Genomic DNA, 25,073 nt, shown 5'->3' on the forward strand with positions numbered 1-25,073 from the left:
AATCCCATAGAAAATATGTGGGCAGAACTGAAAAAGCGAATGCGAGCAAGGAGGCCTACAAACCTGACTCAGTTACACCAGCTCTGTCAGGAGGAATGGGCCAACATTCCCCCAACTTCTTGTGGGAAGCTTGTGGAAGGCTACCCAAAACATTTGACCCAAGTTAAACAATTTCAAGGCAAGGCTATCAAATACTAATTGAGTGTATGTTAACTCCTGACCCACTGGGAATGTGATGAAAGAAATAAAAGCTGAAATAAATCACTCTACTATTATTCTGACATTTCACATTCTTAAAATAAAGTGGTGATCCTGACCTAAAACAGGGCATTTTTACTTGGGTTAAATGTGAGGAATTGTGAAAAACTCATTTTAATTGTATTTGGCTAAGGTGTATGTAAACGTCCGACTTCAACTGTACATACAGAGGCATAATTTTTGTGTCCTTTTAACCTGGTGACATGTGCAGTCATCTAGTGTGGGAGTCAGTGGTGGTGGGCTGTGTTGGTCAACATGTCAGAGAGCTGCTGTGTGGGAGTCAGTGGTGGTGGGCTGTGTTGGTCAACATGTCAGAAAGCAGCTGTGATGGGAGTCAGTGGTGGTGGGCTGTGTTGGTCAACATGTCAGAGAGCAGCTGTGTGGGAGTCAGTGGTGGTGGGCTGTGTTGGTCAACATGTCAGAAAGCAGCTGTGATGGGAGTCAGTGGTGGTGGGCTGTGTTGGTCAACATGTCAGAGAGCTGCTGTGATGGGAGTCAGTGGTGGTGGGCTGTGTTGGTCAACATGTCAGAGAGCTGCTGTGTGGGAGTCAGTGGTGGTGGGCTGTGTTGGTCAACATGTCAGAGAGCTGCTGTGTGGGAGTCAGTGGTGGTGGGCTGTGTTGGTCAACATGTCAGAGAGCTGCTGTGATGGGAGTCAGTGGTGGGGGGCTGTGTTTATTAACATGTCAGAGAGCTGCTGTGATGGGAGTCAGTGGTGGGGGGCTGTGTTGGTCAACATGTCAGAGAGCAGCTGTGATGGGAGTCAGTGGTGGGGGGCTGTGTTTAAAAACATGTCAGAGAGCTGCTGTGATGGGAGTCAGTGGTGGGGGGCTGTGTTGGTCAACATGTCAGAGAGCTGCTGTGATGGGAGTCAGTGGTGGTGGGCTGTGTTGGTCAACATGTCAGAGAGCTGCTGTGATGGGAGTCAGTGGTGGTGGGCTGTGTTGGTCAACATGTCAGAGAGCTGCTGTGATGGGAGTCAGTGGTGGTGGGCTGTGTTGGTCAACATGTCAGAGAGCAGCTGTGATGGGAGTCAGTGGTGGTGGGCTGTGTTGGTCAACATGTCAGAGAGCTGCTGTGTGGGAGTCAGTGGTGGTGGGCTGTGTTGGTCAACATGTCAGAGAGCTGCTGTGATAGGAGTCAGTGGTGGGGGGCTGTGTTGGTCAACATGTCAGAGAGCAACTGTGATGGGAGTCAGTGGTGGGGGGCTGTGTTGGTCAACATGTCAGAGAGCTGCTGTGATGGGAGTCAGTGGTGGGGGGCTGTGTTGGTCAACATGTCAGAGAGCTGCTGTGATGGGAGTCAGTGGTGGTGGGCTGTGTTGGTCAACATGTCAGAGAGCAGCTGTGATGGGAGTCAGTGGTGGTGGGCTGTGTTGGTCAACATGTCAGAGAGCTGCTGTGATGGGAGTCAGTGGTGGTGGGCTGTGTTGGTCAACATGTCAGAGAGCTGCTGTGATGGGAGTCAGTGGTGGTGGGCTGTGTTGGTCAACATGTCAGAGAGCAGCTGTGATGGGAGTCAGTGGTGGTGGGCTGTGTTGGTCAACATGTCAGAGAGCTGCTGTGATCCTGATGATCCCCTCATAAACCCAGGGCTTAATATCAGTCCTGCATCCCAAATGACATCCTATTCAAGTAGTGCACTATAAAGGCTATAAAGTAGTGCACTATAAAGGGTATAAAGTAGTGCACTATAAAGGGTATGAAGTAGTGCACTATGAAGGGTATAAAGTAGTGCACTTTAAAGGTTATAAAGTAGTGCACTATAAAGGGAATAAAGTAGTGCACTATAAAGGGAACAACAGTCTAACGACGCAGTCTTGGACACCTGTCTCTGGTTATAGCAACTCCACCCTCCTAGTCAGAGAGCATATGGGAAGAGGCCAGAGGGTTAGAGTCCAGAGGGTTAGAGAACAGAGGGTTAGAGGACAGAGGGTTAGAGGACAGAGGGTTAGAGGACAGAGGGTTAGAGGACAGAGGGTTAGAGGACAGAGGGGAAGAAGAGACCAGAGGGTTAGAGCAGAGGGGAAGAGACCTGAGGGTTAGAGGCCAGAGGGTTAGAGGCCAGAGGGTTAGAGTCCAGAGGGGCAGAAGAGGCCAGAGGGGAAGAAGAGGCCAGAAGGTTAGAGGCCAGAGGGGAAGAAGAGTCCAGAGGGGAAGAAGAGTCCAGAGGGGAAGAAGAGAGGCCAGAGGGGAAGAAGAGAGCCCAGAGAGGAAGAAGAGAGACCAGAGGAGGCCAGAGGAGAAGAAGAGAGGCCAGAGGGGAAGAAGAGGCCAGAGGGGAAGAGGAGAGGCCAGAGGGGAAGAGGAGAGGCCAGAGGGGAAGAAGAAAGGCCAGAGGGGAAGAAGAGAGGCCAGACGGGAAGAAGAGAGGCCAGAGGAGAAGAAGAGAGGCCAGAGGAGAAGAAGAGAGGCCAGAGGAGAAGAAGAGAGGCCAGAGGAGAAGAAGAGAGGCCAGAGGGGAAGAAGAGACCAGAGGGGAAGAAGAGACCAGAGGGGAAAAAGAGACCAGAGGGGAAAAAGAGACCAGAGGGGAAAAAGAGGCCAGAGGGGAAAAAAAGAGGCCAGAGGGGAAAAATAGGCCAGAGGGGAAAAATAGGCCAGAGGGGAAATGGAGAGGACCTACAGTGTGTGGTACACGTAGCAAGCCAGGAACTCTCAGTATTGGGTTGAATGCACCCAGTCTGCTGTGTGCGTCAATATATGTGTATGTGTTTTGAGTGTGTATATGAGAGACAGAGACAAACAGACAGAGAGAGAGAGAGAAAGTGTGTATGAGATGGAGAGAAAGAGAGTGAGATAATGTATGTGTGCAGGGATGGTGGTGGATGTCACAGCTGATAAGTGTATTAGCGCTGATGATGATGCTAATTACACAGTCAGTGATCCAGTACACTGACTAGCTACAGCAGACTGTTGTGACTCACAACAGTACACTGACTAGCTACAGCAGACTGTTGTGACTCACTGATTAGCGTTAGCCACATTAGCCAGCATCAGCCACACATCTCAATGAGCTGGTGGGAGAGATGCTACGCTAGGCTAGAGCGATCTACCTAAGGCAGCATTGCGGTGAGTCATTGACTGGTGTTAGCCACATATCTCAGTGAACGGGTGAGAAAGATAGTACGCTAAGCTTTGCTTCAGTGAGCTGTCTTTCATAGACAGTGACAGAAGAGAGATGAGGAAGAGGACAAAGAAAAGGAGTGGAGAAGAACTCTAGAATGAATCATCTCTCTGAATGAGGTTGAGAGGAAGCAGCCAGTGTCATATCTTTCTTTGGACTGTGTGCGTACAGTACATGTTAGTGTGTGTCTGTGTGAAGGGACAGTTACCTAATGCAGCAGTAAATCCTCTCCTCATTAGTAGACTAATGACAGTGATGTGACGAGAAAACAGACCTGGATTCCTGAGCTGCTGCACACACACACACACACACACACACACACACACACACACACACACACACAGAGAGAGTGAAACCTGAAGCTGGAAGAGTCCTGGGCTCCTGTCCAGGGCGTTGGAGCTCAAAGGCTTTGGTGTGTGTGTGTACTGTACATACGTATGTATGTATGTATGGTTGTGTGTGTGTGTGTACATGGTCCAGTACACTTGTAGTTCTGATGGCTTTGCGCCCTTTCCCTCTCCCACGCTAATGTCAAGTCACACCGGCTACACTCTCTCTCCATCCCCCTCTCTTCTCCTCGCTCTGCTTCTCAGTAGTTGAAAATCACAAGATAGTAAATGTAATCTTAATGGTCACATACACATATTTAGCAGATGTTATTGCAGGTGTAGCGAAATGCTTGTGTTCCTAGCTCCAACAGTGCAGTAGTATCTAACAATTCACAACAATGTACACTAATCTAAAAGTGAAATAATGGAATGAATATAAATATTAGGATGAGCAATATTGTACAGTATATACATATGAGATGAGTAAAGCAGTATGTAAACATTATTAAAGTGACTAGTGATTCCATGTCTAAGTATATAGGGCAACAGCCTCTAGGTGCAGGGTTGAGTTACCGGGTGGAAGCCGACTAGTGGTGGCTATTTAACAGTCTGATGGCCTTGAGATAGAAGCTGTTTTTCAGTCTCTCGGTCCCAGCTTTGATGCACCTGTACTGACCTCGCCTTCTGGATGATTGCGGGGTGAACAGGCAGTGGCTCGGGTGGTTGATGTCCTTGATTATCTTTTTTGCCTTCCTGTGACATCGGGCACTGTAGGTGTCATGGAGGGCCGGCAGTGTGCCCCTGGTGATGTGTTGGGCAGGGATGTGCTCAATTTATTTTAATTTACCTTTATTTAACTAAGCAAGTCAGTTAAGAACAAATTCTTATTTTCAATGACGGCCTTGGAACAGCGGGTTAACTGCCTGTTCAGGGGCAGAATGACAGATTTGTACCTTGTCAGCTCGGGGATATGAACTTGCAACCTTTCGGTTACTAGTCTAACGCTCTAGCCTCTAGGCTACCCTGCCACCCCAATGGCGTATCTGTAAAAGTTTGTAAGGTTCTTAGGGGCCAAGCAGAATTTCTTCAGCCTCCTGAAGTTGAACAGGTGCTATTTGGTCTCCCGAGTGGCGCAGCGGTCGAAGGCACTGCATCTCAGTGCAAGAGGCGTCACTACAGACCCTGGTTAGATTCCAAGCTGTATCACAACCTGCCATGATTGGGAGTCCCATAGGGTGGTGCACAATTGGCCCAGCGTCGTCCGGTTAGGGTTTGGCCAGGGTAGGCCGTCATTGTAAATAAGAATTTGTTCTTAACTGACTTGCCTATTTAAATAAAGGTTAAATAAATAAAATAAAAATATTGCACCTTCTGTCTGTGTGGGTGGACCATTTCAGATTGTCACCTTCTACACTGCGTTCCCGACGATGTGGATAGGGGCGTGCTCCCTCGGTTTCCTGATATCCACGATCAGCTCCTCCGTTTTGTTGACGCCAGGGCCCTCATCTCCTCCCTGTAGGCTGTCTTGTCATTGTTGGTAATCAGGCCTACTACTGTTGTTTCGTCAGCAAACTTAATGATTGAGTTGGAGGCGTGTGTGGCCATGCAGTCAAGGGTGAACTGGGAGGACAGGAGAGGGCTGAGTACGCACCCCTGTGGGGCCCCTGTGTTGAGGATCAGTGTAGAGGTGTTGTTGTTTCCTACCTTCACCACCTGGGGGAGGCCCGTCAGGATGTCCAGGACCCAGTTGCACAGGGCGGAGTTCAGACCCAGGGCCCCGAGCTTAATGATGAGCTTGGAGGGTACTATGGTGTTGAAGGCTGAGCTATAGTCAATGCACAGGATTCTGACGTAGTTATTCCTCTTGTCCAGATGGGATAGGGCAGTGTGCAGTGCGATGGCGATTGCATCTCTGTGGATCTATTAGGGCGGTAAGCAAATCATAGTGGGTCTAGAGTGTCAGGTAAGGTAGAGGTGATATGATCCTTATCTAGCCTCTCAAAGCACTTCATGATGACAGAAGTGAGTGCTACAGAGCGATAGACATTTTGTTCAGTTACCTTTGCTTTCTTGGGAACCTGAACAATGGAAGACATCTTGAAGCAAGTGGGGACAGCAGACTGGGATAAGGAGAGATTGGATATGTCCGTAAACACTCCAGCCAGCTGGTCTGCGCATGCTCTGAGGACGCGGCTAGGGATACCGTCTGGGTGTGTACATTACATTGCTCCATATGTCATCCACTGAAGACAGAGAATAGTCTATTGTGTAAGACGGTATGTCAGTCTAAATCGTCATCTTCAGTGTGTGTCCAGCTGAACCTTCTTATGGCTCTACTCTACAGTCAGTAATGGAGATAATATTCTGTGACAGTGTAGAGACAGCCAGGAGGCACACAGCCAAAAGGTCAGAGTGAACAATCTGTCCACACAAAAAGCAGAAGGGAAGGGAGGGTGTTTCTCTAATTTCCCAGCACAACACTTGAATACACACCTTCGTTATTTGACAAAATAGACAACACAGTATGGAAGCACAAGCTGAAACTTCGCTACAGAGGAGTGGGGTTCGTTACTGGTCTTTAAGACTGAGTGGGAGCCTGTTAACAACTAGTAGGGCTAGAGGTGAACTGATGAAAACTGTGTGTGTGTGAGTGAAGGCTAAGGGTTAATTGGTGTTCGTTGTTATAGTGAGAGAGCAGAACACCCAGGAGGCATCCATCCATGCCAAGGGTAAAACACACAAACACTCTCACGCACATACACACATACGCCCACACACGCACACCAAAGACTTGTGTGTTGTGAGAGGAGGAGTTGATGTGGTGGGGGCTATTGTTGGTTGGGCAGACCTCCACCTCCCAGTACATTGTGTGATGAAGTGAATCTCGCTGTCCCTGCAGCCTAGCTGTGTGGTGGAGACTAGAGACATAGATAAAGAGAGGACAGAGGGAGACAGAGAGAGGCCAGTGTTTGTAAAAGGTCTATTGAGGCCAGAGGCTCTTTGGCCTTGGGCTGCTCTAGACTGCTGCTCTAATGACCACTCTAATGGTAGCACCACTCTCACCCCCCACGGCCAGCACTGTATGTGTGTGAGTCACTTACTGCACAAACACAACGATACCCACCCACCCATCCATCCATCCATCCACCCCCTCCTCCTTTCACAAATGTAAGTGTGTGTGTGTGTGTGTGTGCATTTTTGCGATTGTCATTTCGGTCCCATTCCCCATTGGTTTTTGTGTGTGTTTTTGGTGTATTATTCCTGGTCTTAATGGCACAGCGCTTGCCAGTTAGGGTTGGCCCTTCCACAAATACACACTCACTCAGATGTGCGAGTATTAGACCAGTAGACAGGCTGTTGAGGCAGATTACCCAGCTCTCCCTGCTGTGTGTCTCTGAACGACACCAAGTCACTTCGCCACGGGGACGAACGCTCTGCAGAGAGAGGTGTTTCACACAATAGACAGATAGCACCTAGATTTCTCACACAAACACACACCTCAACAAAAAATGCAACCAGGCAGCACCTCACCTGAAACTAACCATGACTGACAAAGCATTCACACTCAGAAACACTGGTCCCTTCAACACCAACAATACACTATCTGCTAGGTTTAACCCAGTTGTGTGTAAAAAGGCTCACAGAGCTACTGTAGAGTCTAGTGGGGTGGAGGAGGGAAGGGAAGCCAGGAGACAAGGTGAGAGGACATTGGGCCAGTCATTTGGACAGATAGTCAGGCATGGTTGGTCACCTTTTTTTTAACTGCGGCAGGAACATAGTATAAACAAACTATTTATTCCAATCGGACAAAAGTGTGAAAATAGATTTATCTCACACCCCAACAGGTTCTAAGTCAACTCCGTCCCACACACTTTTGGAACGTCTTGCAATAACACTTACATTTAATGATTTGTCATTTAGCAGACACTCTTATCCAGAGCGACTTACAGGAGCAATTAGGGTTAATTGCCTTGCTCAAGGGCACATTGAGAGAGCTTTGTCGGCTCGGGGATTCGAACCAACAACCTTTGTGTTAGTGGTTCAATGTTCTAACCACTAAGCTACCTGCCGCCCACTTAATCCTGCTCTTTCATTCTTTCTCAATTTGTTTCTCTCTCTCTTTCATCCTTTCCTTCCCTCCATCTCTTGTTGGGGTGTTTGTGTCACGCCTAGGAGTATCACTCCCTCTCTCCCTCCATCCACTCATCTCGCCCCAGACAAAATTATCCTTTCGTTTCCTGCCGGGCGGCCAGGGCCCTCAGGTGGCTGGGACTGGGGAGCTGAGTGTGACTGGGCCCGGGGAGCTGAGTGTGACTGGGTCCGGGGAGCTGAGTGTGACTGGGCCCGGGGAGCTGAGTGTGACTGGGTCCGGGGAGCTGAGTGTGACTGGGTCCGGGGAGCTGAGTGTGGCTGGGTCCGGGGAGCTGAGTGTGACTGGGTCCGGGGAGCTGAGTGTGACTGGGTCCGGGGAGCTGAGTGTGACTGGGTCCGGGGAGCTGAGTGTGACTGGGTCCGGGGAGCTGAGTGTGACTGGGTCCGGGGAGCTGAGTGTGACTGGGCCCGGGGAGCTGAGTGTGACTGGGTCCGGGGAGCTGAGTGTGACTGGGTCCGGGGAGCTGAGTGTGACTGGGTCCGGGGAGCCTAGTGTGACTGGGTACGGGGAGTTGAGTGTGACTGGGCCCGGGGAGCTGAGTGTGACTGGGTCCGGGGAGCTGAGTGTGACTGGGTCCGGGGAGCTGAGTGTGACTGGGTCCGGGGAGCTGAGTGTGACTGGGCCCGGGGAGCTGAGTGTGACTGGGTCCGGGGAGCTGAGTGTGACTGGGTCCGGGGAGCTGAGTGTGACTGGGTCCGGGGAGCTGAGTGTGACTGGGTCCGGGGAGCTGAGTGTGACTGGGTCCGGGGAGCTGAGTGTGACTGGGTCCGGGGAGCTGAGTGTGACTGGGTCCGGGGAGCTGAGTGTGACTGGGTCCGGGGAGCTGAGTGTGACTGGGCCCGGGGAGCTGAGTGTGACTGGGTCCGGGGAGCTGAGTGAGTCTTAAGTTGATGGAACATACTTTGGGAATATGTGAGGGTGATACATGATATGTTTTTGAAGAGTGTTGGCAAGTGTATGAGGGAAATTTGCCATCTATAAATTCTGCCTAGCTACTCAGGGATAGGGATAAAGAACAACACACATGCCTCCCCTTTTCTGTGGTCCTCAGAGAGCTGCCTCCGGAACTGACTGAGGAAGTGTGTTAATGGTTGCCAAATGTCCAGTGGGCTCTGGTCTGCCCTGCTTCTAAATGTGTGTTTAGACCAGACAACATCAGAAATCACCTATTGACCCCTCAGTATACCTTGAAGGAAAGCACACACACATATGTAAACACATACACAGATGCATGAACAAACACATGTACATGTTTGTCATTTAGCAGATACTCTTATCCAGAGCAACTTATCGTAGTGAGTGGATACGTTTCAATTATTTTCATACTGGTCCCTTGTGGGAATCGAACCCACAACCCTGGCGATGCAAGCACTATGCTCTACCAACTGAGCCAAACTAGACCAAGAAAAACACACACAATGGTAGGCCTACTCTGACACACATGCACACTTTTACCAGATAACATACTCAAGTCAAAGTGCAGGGGTTGTCGACTGCAAACATGCCTGTTTCCAGATGTCTGATGGAGAGAGAGAAAGACTGCAGAGAGATAGACGCCACAAAAAAGAGAGGGGCCAGGCTTTAACTCTAGGGAATTTTCAAGGTCCAAAGGCTGGAGAGAGAGTGTGTAGACAGAAGTGAAGTGTGTGTGTGTGTGTGTATATATATATACACACACACACACACACACACACACACACACACACACACACACACACACACACACACACACACACACACACGCGCACGCACGCACGCACACACACGCACACACACGCACGCAACAGGACTGTAACTCTGGCCCAGCTGCCAAACGATTCAAAACCAGGAGAGGAAGAACAGAAAGAAAAAGAGAGGACAAATTGCTCCTGCCTGTGAAGTCTGATGTGCTCCTGCCTGTGAAGTCTGTGATGTGCTCCTGCCTGTGAAGTCTGTGATGTGCCCCTGCCTGTGAAGTCTGTGATGTGCCCCTGCCTGTGAAGTCTGTGATGTGCTCCTGCCTGTGAAGTCTGTGATGTGCTCCTGCCTGTGAAGTCTGTGATGTGCCCCTGCCTGTGAAGTCTGTGATGTGCTCCTGCCTGTGAAGTCTGTGATGTGCCCCTGCCTGTGAAGTCTGTGATGTGCCCCTGCCTGTGAAGTCTGTGATGTGCTCCTGCCTGTGAAGTCTGTGATGTGCCCCTGCCTGTGAAGTCTGTGATGTGCTCCTGCCTGTGAAGTCTGTGATGTGCTCCTGCCTGTGAAGTCTGTGATGTGCCCCTGCCTGTGATGTGCTCCTGCCTGTGAAGTCTGTGATGTGCCCCTGCCTGTGAAGTCTGTGATGTGCTCCTGCCTGTGAAGTCTGTGATGTGCCCCTGCCTGTGAAGTCTGTGATGTGCCCCTGCCTGTGAAGTCTGTGATGTGCTCCTGCCTGTGAAGTCTGTGATGTGCTCCTGCCTGTGAAGTCTGTGATGTGCTCCTGCCTGTGAAGTCTGTGATGTGCTCCTGCCTGTGAAGTCCAATGTGCCCCTGCCTGTGAAGTCCAATGTGCCCCTGCCTGTGAAGTCCAATGTGCCCCTGCCTGTGAAGTCTGTGATGTGCTCCTGCCTGTGAAGTCCAATGTGCCCCTGCCTGTGAAGTCTGTGATGTGCTCCTGCCTGTGAAGTCCAATGTGCCCCTGCCTGTGAAGTCTGTGATGTGCTCCTGCCTGTGAAGTCCAATGTGCTCCTGCCTGTGAAGTCCAATGTGCCCCTGCCTGTGAAGTCCAATGTGCCCCTGCCTGTGAAGTCCAATGTGCCCCTGCCTGTGAAGTCTGTGATGTGCTCCTGCCTGTGAAGTCCAATGTGCCCCTGCCTGTGAAGTCCAATGTGCCCCTGCCTGTGAAGTCTGATGTGCGAACGAGCCGTTTAAAGAAAACAAAAGCCGAGTCATTCCTCCACATTCCCACGACTCCCCTTCCTCCATGTCTCCCTGTTACAGTAAGTTACCCAACACCTCTCTCCTCCTGGGAATAGTTAGAACAGATGAATCAGCCACGGGACAAAACAGACGAGTGTTACACAGCTGCTCTACAGTTGAGGCTATTTCCTACTATGAGAGGTGACCGACTTACTGACTGACACCATATTGAAAGGCTTCCTTCTATCATTTGAATGATAACTAGGGCCAGGAGGTTTTGCAAAAGTAAAAAAAAAAAGAAAGCAGGCAAAAAATTCACAACTGAGAGAGAAGTCAAGTAACGACTAGAAAGAGAAGAATAGAGAGAAGTCAAGTAACGACTAGAAAGAGAAGAATAGAGAGAAGTCAAGTAACGACTAGAAAGAGAAGAATAGAGAGAAGTCAAGTAACGACTAGAAAGAGAAGAATAGAGAGAAGTCAAGTAACGACTAGAAAGAGAAGAATAGAGAGAAGTCAAGTAACGACTAGAAAGAGAAGAATAGAGAGAAGTCAAGTAACGACTAGAAAGGGAAGAATAGAGAGAAGTCAAGTAACGACTAGAAAGAGAAGAATAGAGAGAAGTCAAGTAACGACTACAAAGAGAAGAATAGAGAGAAGTCAAGTAACGACTAGAAAGAGAAGAATAGAGAGAAGTCAAGTAACGACTAGAAAGAGAAGAATAGAGAGAAGTCAAGTAACGACTAGAAAGGGAAGAATAGAGAGAAGTCAAGTAACGACTAGAAAGAGAAGAATAGAGAGAAGTCAAGTAACGACTACAAAGAGAAGAATAGAGAGAAGTCAAGTAACGACTAGAAAGAGAAGAATAGAGAGAAGTCAAGTAAAGACTAGAAAGAGAAGAATAGAGAGAAGTCAAGTAACGACTAGAAAGAGAAGAATAGAGAGAAGTCAAGTAACGACTAGAAAGAGAAGAATAGAGAGAAGTCAAGTAAAGACTAGAAAGAGAAGAATAGAGAGAAGTCAAGTAAAGACTAGAAAGAGAAGAACAGAGAGAAGTCAAGTAAAGACTAGAAAGAGAAGAACAGAGAGAAGTCAAGTAAAGACTAGAAAGAGAAGAACAGAGAGAAGTCAAGTAAAGACTAGAAAGAGAAGAACAGAGAGAAGTCAAGTAAAGACTAGAAAGAGAAGAACAGAGAGAAAAAGGAAAGCCAGACATGTCTCACCATCAGCTCATCTAATTTATCAGCGTTAGTTTGTCAGCCTTATTAAAATACTTTACAACCTAATGTTTCAGACATTAGATTCTTCCCCTAGTTCATTCCTTGCTTTAAGGCTGGTTTGTAACTCCGTAACATTGATTTTACAGGAGCAATGTAACTTTATCAGGACTCTGCTACTGTTTCCAGGCTCTGGATGGAAACGAGTCAACGGCAGCAGAACTGCCTGATGACTTATCCCTTCCTCATTTACATCCACTCCTACAGCATATCCCTGGACTACTCTCTGCTGCTTCTAACTAATATCTCAGTTCAAATACCTTGGCTGCCATAGTTTCTGAGGGGAAAAGAGGTTCATGTTACCCAGCCGACAACATTAAAATGCCAGAGGGCGACTAAAGTCAATTTGCACGAGACGATAAAATAATTAGTGGGGCACAGTGTTTACATCAATGGGTCAGGATGGGGGGGCTGGTGTGTGTATGTGTACGTGCTGTGTGTGTGTACATTATGTGTCTGCTCTTTTCTCTAGGGTCACTTGAGACTCAACTTTACAGCATAGGATTTACTTTAACAGAGTATTCACCTTACCCCTGCCAAATAGGAAACTAGTGACAGAGCTCAGCCATACCAACAGTGTAGCCTCCCTAAGACCACTAATGACTGAGAAAAGAGAACACTGTTTACTGTTAGAGTTCAAGGTTACAAGGATAATCACTCATTTGACAGAAAAAGTGTGTGTGTGTGTGTGTGTGTGTTACATAAACATTTTCCCGGATGCAATTTTGAGCGTTCCAAGTGGTTCCTTTTGGTTTTCCCAGTAAAACATTAGGAGCAGAGCGACTGGCCAGGAAGACGAGGAGGAAATCGTTTAGGCTCCATAAGTGCCAAATTGTATCCTGGTTTTCCCAGTTTTCCTGGTCTGGCCAGTTTTCCTGGTCTGGCCAGTTTTCCTGGTCTGGCCAGTTTTCCTGGTCTGGCCAGGGCTTTTCCCAAGCTGTGGACTGTCTCAGACGGAGAGTCTAAACACAGGGCTGTGTTTGGGTTAGCTACACATACTGGTTTACAGGAAAAAGGAGAAAATACTAAATCAAATATTATAAGGAGGAAGGGAGAGAGAGAAGGAGAGAAGGAGAGAAGGAGAGAAATGAGAGGAGTAGAGCGAGAGAAAAGATGTGATGAAAGAAAGGAAAGATGTTTACTGTAGGATGGTTTTTCATCACAGATTTCCTGTACTAGAGGAGGACTGTGAGTCTACAAGAGGACAGCATGTGTTCCTAATTAGTCTAAATGAGTTGAGATGCTTCATTAGGTACTGTGTGTTTATTAGGCTTTACTACAAAGCTGCTGCTCTGGGAATCTGTCCTGGGGTCAGTTTAACACACTGCCTGAAAGGTCTTCACTCATATTACTAATACACCCAGTCCAAAAAGATGGATCCTAACTAGTGAGCTGGTAAATTCAGCATCTCAAGTTCGGATCCCAAGTCTTCTCTTGCCCCAAACCATGAATACAAGGAGATGCAGCAAGTCGAAACCTTGATGCACTTACTGTGACTGGCCCCTGTGCTATATGTGATCGGTGTGTGCTGTGAAGCTCAGACACTAGCCCGTGTGATGCTCATTTAGTGAATTATGTAGCGCTGACCAGAGGGCTGGCTGGTTAGAGGCTACTCAGTTAGCTAGCCTAGCTCTTTCTGCCATAGGCTTTAATAGAGTAGTTAGCTACAGTAGCCTCTTACTCCCAGGCTTTAAGAATGACATAGGGGGTAATGGGGACCTTGAGGGTTTGGGGTGCTTGTTATATCAGCACTCGGAGCAAAAATACATGCGCACACACAGGGAAGCCCCAATTAGGAGATGAGAGAGTGGGAACACTAGGGGGTGAGGCGACTTTCACAGAGCCAGTGGAAATGCCAGGACTAGCTGCCAGAGAAAATACACACGCTTCACAGCCAGGCACCTTCCCGGCGCCTCCTGTCTCTCACCCTCATCTCTGCTGCTGGATAATTGCATTAAGTGTGTTTGTAACCCCCATGGGGCAGTGCTCACTGTTCATCCACACACACAACCCCCTCCCAGTGGTGGGTTGTGTATAGGCCAGATCAAAGGGTTAGTTTTAATAGGAGCAGGGCAACACAGAGCAGAGCTGGTGTTGACTGCTGAACCTACTCTTCTGGAGTAGGACTTACAGGGCTGAGGGAAATAAAGCACTCCACATACACACACAACAACACTGACAGAGCACAGAGCACGCACACACACACACACACACACACACACACACACACACACACACACACACACACATACAGTGATTCCGGTATGCTTACAGTATATGCAAAAACACATGCTACAAGCACACACAATACCCACATCTCCCCACTCCATACAGAGGCATTAATATAAGCAGTATGTGCAGGGAAGTTTGGCAGTATACATGACTTCATATAGTCTGAGCAGGCCTCACAGCCTTACAGCCTTCATTGAAAACACATGTTCTCAGGAGGGAGTTTGTGTGTGTGACAAAACTGTGTGTCAGTGTGTGTGTGTGTGTGTGTGTGTGTGTGTGTGTGTGTGGGGGGGGGGGGGGTTCTTTGTGTGTTTATGGGTTCTGAATACATTTCCGCTCTCACATGAGGGGTGTACAGCCTGTGTGTATGAAATTAAACACACACGGTATACGTTTGTGTATGTGCGTTTCATAAGCCGGCTGGTCTGGGTTATTTTGAGGCATATTGGAGAGAGCTGTGCTCGGTGCACTTGGCCAGCACCCTCTAGCCTTGGGAGAGCTGAACTTATGAATTCATTTTGATGGTGTTGAGCACTAGGGTGTGTCTGTGTTATTATATAGAAGGAAAAATGGGTAAGGGAATGCACACTCACACTAAACAAAAACACAGATGAATATTAATAGAACAATTTCTCCTATTATCACACAAATCACAAAGTAAGAGGTAACCAAAAATGAAGCCCAGGGAAAAGGCTGGCCTATGAACATGTGTATGGCCTGATGTTTCACAGCCTCTCTGTCCTCCTCCTCCTCTTTCCCCTCCTCCTAGACAATGAGGACTAAATTAGATTGATAAGGATCTGGGAAAGAGTTCAAATCAAAAGACAGAGACGTTCACATCTGGTCCTATGCTGCTGTCGTCAAATGAATGGTTCTTACTTAAGCTGTGTGCTGCTGGAATGTGATAACTTGAGCTTCCTGCAATACTGATAACAACAGGGGGGGGGGGGGGGGGGGGGGGAGACAGGGAGGAAAGAGGGAGACAGCGAGAAACAGGGAGGAAAGAGAGAGAGAGAGAGAGACAGGGAGGAAAGAGAGAGAGCGAGAGACAGGGAGGAAAGAGAGAGAGAGACAGCGAGAGACAGGGAGGAAAGAGGGAGACAGCGAGAGACAGGGAGGAAAGAGAGAGAGAGAGACAGGGAGGAAAGAGGGAGACAGCGAGAGACAGGGAGGGAAGAGGGAGACAGCGAGAGACAGGGAGGGAAGAGGGAGACAGCGAGAGACAGGGAGGAAAGAGGGAGACAGCGAGAGACAGGGAGGAAAGAGGGAGACAGCGAGAGACAGGGAGGGAAGAGGGAGACAGCGAGAGACAGGGAGGGAAGAGGGAGACAGCGAGAGACAGGGAGGAAAGAGGGAGACAGCGAGAGACAGGGAGGAAAGAGGGAGACAGCGAGAGACAGGGAGGGAAGAGGGAGACAGCGAGAGACAGGGAGGGAAGAGGGAGACAGCGAGAGACAGGGAGGGAAGAGGGAGACAGCGAGAGACAGGGAGGAAAGAGGGAGACAGCGAGAGACAGGGAGGGAAGAGGGAGACAGCGAGAGACAGGGAGGGAAGAGGGAGACAGCGAGAGACAGGGAGGAAAGAGGGAGACAGCGAGAGACAGGGAGGAAAGAGGGAGACAGCGAGAGACAGGGAGGAAAGAGGGAGACAGCGAGAGACAGGGAGGAAAGAGGGAGACAGCGAGAGACAGGGAGGAAAGAGGGAGACAGCGAGAGACAGGGAGGGAAGAGGGAGACAGCGAGAGACAGGGAGGAAAGAGGGAGACAGCGAGAGACAGGGAGGAAAGAGGGAGACAGCGAGAGACAGGGAGGGAAGAGGGAGACAGCGAGAGACAGGGAGGAAAGAGGGAGACAGCGAGAGACAGGGGACAGGGGGAGAAAAAGAGGGCATTCAAGAGACAGCAATGGACTGCACAAGCAGCAAAATACAAAAAACAAACACATGCAAAAATAGACACTTGCAGTATACCTGCATAAACGTGCACTTTCTGCACTTTCACAAACATATAAAACCTCATGACACACAGACAACACACAACTGCATATTACAACAAATTCAAGACAGAAGAAAAGGACAAAGAAAGAGCTCACTAAGAAAAGTGTCAGGTTGGTTTTGGGCCGACAGTGAAGACGCTACGAAGCAGCAGAGGTGCTGACAGAACCAGTGGACATCACATCAGAGAGGTTCACGTTCTGTCCCTCTCGCTTTCTTTCTTTTCCTCGCTCTTCTATGTTTTCCTAGAGATGACGCTACTGCTGATGAGGCTGACTCTGAAGGAGCATGTCCTTTCGCTGTCTCTCTCTCTCTTTATTTCTTTCTCTTCATCATTCTCTACCTATGGCCGCACACAGGAAGCCAGGGTGGAATTCCCAAGCGGACATTTTTCACGTTCCACCGGTGATTGGAAACACACTCCAGTAAACCAGCCATGGGACCTAATGTCCAGGTGAGGAGGGAAAGACTGCTCCCTCCCTCCGTTAGCTGGAAGGTGACTTGGCTGGAGGGGTGTGTGTGTTGCCCACTACAATGAATACACAAAGACTGCCTCTGTGGCTGGAGTGGACCAGGTGAGCAGATATCATCTAACATACACACACACCTGCAGAGGAAATGACCTGCAGCATCTCCACACCTGGATACTGAGGCCTGGGGCTGACCGACCAGGGGAGGAAGGGAGAGAGAGAAAGACATGGCAGAGAGGACGGGAAGAAAGGGGGGTAGGCAGTCTTCACCTGACCATTCTATGACACTGACTTTCCCTATACCATTGGAAACCATGGTAATGCCCTTTCAACCCTCCAGCCCGGCCAATCCCTCAACAGCTCCTAATTTCAATTCCACAACTCCACCCATACAGGGACAAAACCATAAGGAGACCAAAATAATTACAAAACAACCATTGTGTGCCATTTGGGCTTTGTGAAATAGCAAAGTTTCCCCTCCAATTACTTAGGTGGGGCGATGTTCCCCCACATTCTAACTCCAACAGGACTGAACAGAACATTTTAGATTTTCTAGACGGAAATAGAAAGAAAGACAGCGAGACACTAGAAAAAAAATGAGTGACAAAGAAACCTTTTTTTTCTATCAATCTCTCTCTTTATGAATCTCTCTTTCTATCCATCTCTCTCTTTATCAGTCTCACTTTCTATCCATCTCTCTCTTTATCAATCTCACTTTCTATCCATCTCTCTCTTTATCAATCTCACTTTCTATCCATCTCTCTCTTTATCCATCTCTCTCTTTATCCATCTCTCTCTTTATCCATCTCTCTCTTTATCCATCTCTCTCTTTATCCATCTCTCTCGTTATCCATCTCTCTCGTTATCAATCTCTCTCTTTCTATTCATCTCTCTTTCTATCCATCTCTCTTTCTATCCATCTCTCTCTTTCTATCCATCTCTCTCTTTCTATCCATCTCTCTTTCTATCCATCTCTCTCTTTATCAATCTCTCTTTCTATCCATCTCTCTCTTTATATCCATCTCTCTTTATATCCATCTCTCTCTTTATATCCATCTCTCTTTATATCCATCTCTCTTTATATCCATCTCTCTCTTTATCCATCTCTCTTTATATCCATCTCTCTCTTTATCCATCTCTCTCTTTATCCATCTCTCTCTTTCTATCCATCTCTCTCTTTCTATCCATCTCTCTCTTTCTATCCATCTCTCTCTCTCTCTTTATATCCATCTCTCTATCTCTCTTTCTATCCATCTCTGTCTTTACCCATCTCTCTCTCTCTCTTTATATCCATCTCTCTCTTTATATCCATCTCTCTTTATATCCATCTCTCTCTTTCTATCCATCTCTCTTTCTATCCATCTCTCTCTTTACCCATCTCTCTCTCTCTCTTTATATCCATCTCTCTCTTTATATCCATCTCTCTATCCATCTCTCTCTCTCTATCTTTCTATCCATCTCTCTTTCTATCCATCTCTCTCTTTACCCATCTCTCTCTTTCTATCCATCCATCTCTCTCTTTCTATCCATCCATCTCTCTCTTTCTATCCACCCATCTCTCTCTTTCTATCCATCTCTCTCTCTCTCTTTCTATCCATCCATCTCTCTCTTTCTATCCATCTCTCTTTCTATCCATCTCTCTCTTTATCCATCTCTCTCTTTCTATCCATCTCTCTCTTTCTATCCATCTCTCTCTTTCTATCCATCTCTCTCTTTCTATCCATCTCTCTCTTTCTATCCATCCCTCTCTTTCTATCCATCCCTCTCTTTCTATCCATCCCTCTCTTTCTATCCATCTCTTTCTATCCATCTCTCTCTTTCTATTCATCCCTCTCTTTCTATCCATCCCTCTTTTTCTATCCATCTCTTTCTATCCATCCCTCTCTTTCTATCCATCTCTCTCTTTCTATCCATCTCTCTCTTTATCCATCTCTCTCTTTATCCATCTCTCTCTCTTTCTATCCATCTCTCTCTTTCTATCCATCCCTCTCTTTCTATCCATCCCTCTCTTTCTATCCATCCCTCTCTTTCTATCCATCCCTCTCTTTCTATCCATCCCTCTCTTTCTATTCATCCCTCTCTTTCTATCCATCCCTCTCTTTCTATCCATCCCTCTCTTTCTATCCATCCTTCTCTTTCTATTCATCCCTCTCTTTCTATCCATCCCTCTCTTTCTATCCATCCCTCTCTTTCTATCCATCCCTCTCTTTCTATCCATCCCTCTTTCTATCCATCCCTCTCTTTCTATCCATCCCTCTCTTTCTATCATCCCTCTTTCTATCCATCCCTCTTTCTATCCATCCCTCTCTTTCTATCCATCCCTCTCTTTCTATCCATCTCTTTCTATCCATCTCTTTCTATCCATCCCTCTCTTTCTATCCATCTCTCTCTCGCTTCGTCTCCTCGTCGTGAGTGCTTTCTCATTTTCCATCGCCTATTCATTTTTAAGGAGGGAGTGTGTTGGAGTGCGGTGGCGTGCATTAGCGTTACTCTGCTCTGCCTCTAGCTAGGTGTAAAAAATACCATTACAGCAGCCGGCTGTGGGGCCATCCGGATCGATCCATTATGGAGCTGAGAGGGCCGGTTGGGTCCTACTTTAACACCCCGCCCAGTGGATTATCCCACACCGCAATGGAGACACTGTCAAAGAGAGTTAGTGTCAGGGAGACGAGGGGGAGATGGGAGGGTAGGAGGGTGGTAGAGAGAGGGGAGGCTGGTAGAGTGTGTGAGGCATATGCTGGTGAGAGAGAGGGAGGTATGAAGTGATAGGAATGGAGGGAAAGAGAGAAGGAGAAAGTGAGTGTTGTCCCCAAACTTTACTGGGTGTCTAGTCGACTTGTCAGTGTTAACCATGATGACAAGGACTTCTCCCCTGGAGAGACATAAGGGATGGAGAGACAATGTTCCTGGGCTGTCTATACCCAGAGAAACACATCCATCCACGCTGGTGTGTCCACAACAGCCCAGTGCCTTACATGGAGGGTAAAGGGGCACTCTGCAGCTTGGTATGACGTCATGTGTATTTAGGGATGGCATTGTCTCCAAACTGACATGTCATCCCCAAATTGACACTACACCCCCTGCCATGCAGGCTTAGGGTGTGTGGGTATATTGGCATCTGTGTGTGTGTCCCTCCCACACAGACACCCCTTCTACATATACACATAGACATATCCATGACAGTTAAGAGAGACACTTACAGGGGTCTGGAGTGTCCTAGCAGATGTAACCTCATACCCCCACTCACACACCCTATATATAGTGTGCAGGTTGAACGGGGAACACACAGCAGATGTACCCTCACACCCCCACTCACACACTCTATATATAGTGTGCAGGTTGAACGGGGAACACACAGCAGATGTACCCTCACACCCCCACTCACACACCCTACAGTGTGCAGGTTGAACGGGGAACACACAGCAGATGTACCCTCACACCCCCACTCACACACTCTATATATAGTGTGCAGGTTGAACGGGGAACACACAGCAGATGTACCCTCACACCCCCACTCACACACCCTACAGTGTGCAGGTTGAACGGGGAACACACAGCAGATGTACCCTCACACCCCCACTCACACACCCTACAGTGTGCAGGTTGAACGGGGAACACACAGCAGATGTACCCTCACACCCCCTACAGTGTGCAGGTTGAACAGGGAACACACAGCAGATGTACCCTCACACCCCCTACAGTGTGCAGGTTGAACGGGGAACACACAGCAGATGTACCCTCACACCCCCTACAGTGTGCAGGTTGAACGGGGAACACACAGCAGATGTACCCTCACACCCCCTACAGTGTGCAGGTTGAACGGGGAACACACAGCAGATGTACCCTCACACCCCCTACAGTGTGCAGGTTGAACGGGGAACACACAGCAGATGCCCGACACCCCCTACAGTTTGCAGGTTGAACGGGGAACACACAGCAGATGCCCGACACCCCCTACAGTGTGCAGGTTGAACGGGGAACACACAGCAGATGCCCGACACCCCCTACAGTGTGCAGGTTGAACGGGGAACACACAGCAGATGCCCGACACCCCCTACAGTTTGCAGGTTGAACGGGGAACACACAGCAGATGTACCCTCACACCCCCTACAGTGTGCAGGTTGAACGGGGAACACACAGCAGATGTACCCTCACACCCCCTACAGTGTGCAGGTTGAACGGGGAACACACAGCAGATGTACCCTCACACCCCCTACAGTGTGCAGGTTGAACGGGGACACATTGGTGTTTTTTAAAGTTGCTCTAAACAGCAGCTGTTCAGTCTACACACACACACAGCCAGGGCCGCACACACACACAAATATCACTCACACACACATAAATATCACTCACACACACATAAATATCACTCACACACACATAAATATCACTCACACAAATATCACACACACAGGAAAACATATGGTGTACACTGGCACAGCACTTCAAACAATCCTAGTGAGATCAGCACAGTGCCGCCCGCCCCCCCCCTCCCCACACACACACATTCCCTCCTGCTCAAATGTGCACTAACACAACAACACACTAATCAATGTCCAATGTCACACACACACTCTTCCAGCTTCCATCCATTTCATGCACCCACACAATAAATCCTTACTTGTGGTCAACCCCCCCATCTCCCTCAAGTCTTAAAAAAAGACCACACACACACACACAAAATCTAGGCAGCTACCAAAACACATTTACTGTCATCTCCCCAGGAAGGAAAGGAAGAAAGGAAAAAGGACAGAGGGAGGGAGAGATAGCGGGAGGGATAGAAAAGCCAGGCCTGCGTGTCTCTCTCTCTCACTCCCCCTGTCCCCTCTCGCTCGCTCTCCGTCTCTAACCCTCCCTCTCCAACCCTCCCTGTCTGTCTCTCTAACCCTCCCTGTCTGTCTCTCGCACCCTCCCTCGGTCTCTCTAACCCTCCCTCGGTCTCTCTAACCCTCCCTCGGTCTCTCTAACCCTCCCTCGGTCTCTCTAACCCTCCCTCGGTCTCTCTAACCCTCCCTCGGTCTCTCTAACCCTCCCTTGGTCTCTCTAACCCTCCCTCGGTCTCTCTAACCCTCGCTCGGTCTCTAACTTTCCCTCGGTCTCTCTAACTCTCCCTGGTGTCTCTTTAACCCTCCCTCGGTCTCTCTAACCCTCCCTCGGTCTCTCTAACCCTCCCTCGGTCTCTCTAACCCTCCCTCGGTCTCTCTAACCCTCCCTCGGTCTCTCTAACCCTCCCTCGGTCTCTCTCGGTCTCTCTAACCCTCCCTCGGTCTCTCTAACCCTCCCTCGGTCTTTCTAACCCTCCCTCGGTCTCTCAAACCCTCCCTCGGTCTCTCTAACCCTCCCTCGGTCTCTCTCGGTCTCTCTAACCCTCCCTCGGTCTTTCTAACCCTCCCTCGGTCTCTCTAACCCTCCTTAGGTCGCTCTAACCCTCCCCCTCTCTCTCGCTCTAACCCTCCCCCTCTCTCTCGCTCTAACCCTCCCCCTCTCTCTCGCTCTAACCCTCCCCCTCTCTCTCGCTCTAACCCTCCCTCTCTCTCGCTCTAACCCTCCCCCTCTCTAACCCTACCTCTCTCTCTAACCCTCCCTCTCTCTCTAACCCTACTTCTCTCACTCAGTCAGACAAAGTGGTGCGGTTATAAGAATGGTATCATTCACTGGCTGATTACAGGGGTGTGATGACGAAACAGATGTCTCTGTTAGAACTGTGACCCCAGGCGGTGCCACCTCAACTTATTGTCCTGGTAACCCCCAAGTCGCTGGAAGAAGTGAAACCTTTAGAGAGCAGAGGGGACAAGGACCCCATTGATGGGAGGAGAGACAGAATGGGGATGGGGAAAAGGAAGGGTAGATGGGGAGGTGAGGTCACGGGTAATGAAAGAAAGACATTCCCCCCAATTTCCTTAAAGGAAGAGATCATATGGCATAATGGTAGAGTTGTGAATGTGGCCACTATCTCTCCACACACAGGAGGCCTTTATGGCTGCTCAGGTAATTGTGGGGTGTAGGGTTAAGGATCAGTTTGTGTGTGTGTGTGTGTGTGTGTGTGCGTGCGTGCGTGCGCCCATCTACCTTCCTAGGACCGTTCAGCTATGAAGGGACTCACCCATCCTTCCTTCGATTCCTCCATTCATTGTATCCCTCCACCTCTTACTACAACAGCTGGGGAGACCCCCTGCCCTGGACGCTACGTGACTGAGGGGCTGCACTGTGCTGGTGACAACACACACCTCCCTCTCTGTGTGTTTGATGAGTGGTATCAGTGAGAGGGGCAGCAGCAGCGTCAGCTGTGATAATGCTGAGTGTCAGGAAGTGTCTCGGACATTCTCATCTCTCTAATGGCTGTTAACTGCTGATCCAACACTGATTAGACCAGAAAGACTGTCTCCTTTTAATGGACTAAACACACACACTTTTTAATGCTTAACGGCAGTAGTGTTCAATAAATGTCTTTGGTGCCGTGTATCTCTCCTGCTCCTCCTGTCAAGAGGACACACCAACTCCCCCCACCCCACCTATGATAACTAACTCATAACATGCCTGCATCTTCTCTCTCCCTCCGTGCTCTGCTCTATCAGAAGCAGCAACACTAGTTTGATCCCTGGCTCCTGATAAAACACAGAAAGTGTTTTCCTCCAGGACAAGGAGCAGGGTGTTTTCTTCAGTGAGTCATAACAAAACAACTATCCAGACTGAAGAGACGCTGTCAGAGACTTATCAGCACAGAGAAGATGAACAGCCTTTCTGTCTTTTTGTGTCCTCTAGCATTGTTTCATTGGTCCCGCCGTACCACACTCACCTAGTCTACGACAGTGGAGCACACACACACCCTCCTCCTCATAGTGACTCTTGGGGAGCAGATATACAGTACTGATAATAGTGGCTGCAGGTCCCATTGATTTTGTTTAGTGAGGAAAATCAAGACATTGGCTGTAGAGAGAGAGTGTGTGTGTTAGTGTGAGTGTGAGTGTGTGTGTGTGTGTGTGTGTGTCCCAATCCTAAGCCCCTGGGGAATGTCCTAGTAGAGTGTATAGTGTAGGATACAGCATATACAGAGATAACATCCCAGACACTGGGGAGACTGTCTATGAGTCCCAATGACTGGAAGAGTCTCTACAGTGGAACTTACTGTATGACTGATGTTACTGCCACTACGCACTTATACAAATCACAAGTTGCTGGGACTTTGGCTACATTAGCTGCAAAAAAACGTGCACGCACACACACACAAACACACAAACCGCACTAATCCATGCTAAAACACACACACACACACACAAACTGCACTAATCCATGCTAAAACACACACACACACACACACACACACACTTGCCCTTTTTGAAGGAAAGACAAAAGTGATGTGTGTCTGATAAGATGAGGCGCCACACCGGTGGCAGGCTAGAGACTGATAACTATCACTACCCTCCTCCTCCCTTCCTCATCTCCTACCTCCTCTCGTCTCTTCTCCTCTCCTCCTTCAGTCCTCCAGACAACAAGGAGAGAGGGAGGGGAAGCCTTCCTGGTTCAAACCAGGTAAGAAAGTACTTTGTAGATGATTTTGGTTTTTGGTGAAAGGGAGTGAGATACCTCGTCAAAACATGCTTCAAGCGAAGATACAGGGTGAATAAAACAAACAGGGCTAGGTTACTGTACCTTCTACATACATAAAACCATAATAAACACACAGCAGAAATACCAAGACATCATACTAGTCACATTGATCCTAACGGTCGCTTCACAGTGACAGAAAAAAAGACTAGCACTAAATCCAATTGGGATTCTCACAAGATCAGTACAACGGCAATAACCCCTAGATAACAACACTGTACGTGCCAGCTTTCATCTCAACATGATTGGATTAAACCCTAACATCATAAGAAGAAAGGCCAAACGTAAAAAGAGACCATCTTTAAAGCAGATCAATCTAATCTAATACACAGATCAGGCCAATCACAATGCAGGGTTATGATTATGTCATCACTAGGACTATCTCTGGCTTGGACACTGTGAAAAGTCAGAGTAGATTATCATGTAGGTCATTATGTGGTTTAACGTCGTTCTGCGTGTTTGAAGAGGAAAACAAAGGCTGGGGTGTACGCTAGACCCACAGTCATAATGTTACGATCACTATGAATGAGATACAGTTGACACAGGTCACAGGTCTTGCATTTACGTGTGTGTGTGTGTGTGTGTGTGTGTGTGTGTGTGTGTGTGTGTGTGTGTGTGTGTGTATGTGTACGTGTGTGTACGTGTGTACACGTGTGTGTGTGTGTGTGTGTGTGTGTGTGTGTGTGTGTGTGTGTGTGTGTGTACGTGTGTGTACGTGTGTGTACGTGTGTGTGTGTGTATACAGACCTTCTGTGCTGAA

General features: G+C 48.5%; 1 protein-coding gene across 7 annotated transcripts in view; it reads right to left on the reverse strand.

Annotated features, from left to right (window-relative positions):
• The window catches only part of LOC110507115 (breast carcinoma-amplified sequence 3), a 353,145-nt gene that overhangs the window by 153,551 nt on the left and 174,521 nt on the right, over positions 1–25,073 (reverse strand). The gene's annotated exons all lie outside the window — the stretch shown is intronic.

This window comes from Oncorhynchus mykiss, chromosome 27, assembly GCF_013265735.2.
Source record: "Oncorhynchus mykiss isolate Arlee chromosome 27, USDA_OmykA_1.1, whole genome shotgun sequence".
NCBI lineage: Eukaryota > Metazoa > Chordata > Actinopteri > Salmoniformes > Salmonidae > Oncorhynchus > Oncorhynchus mykiss.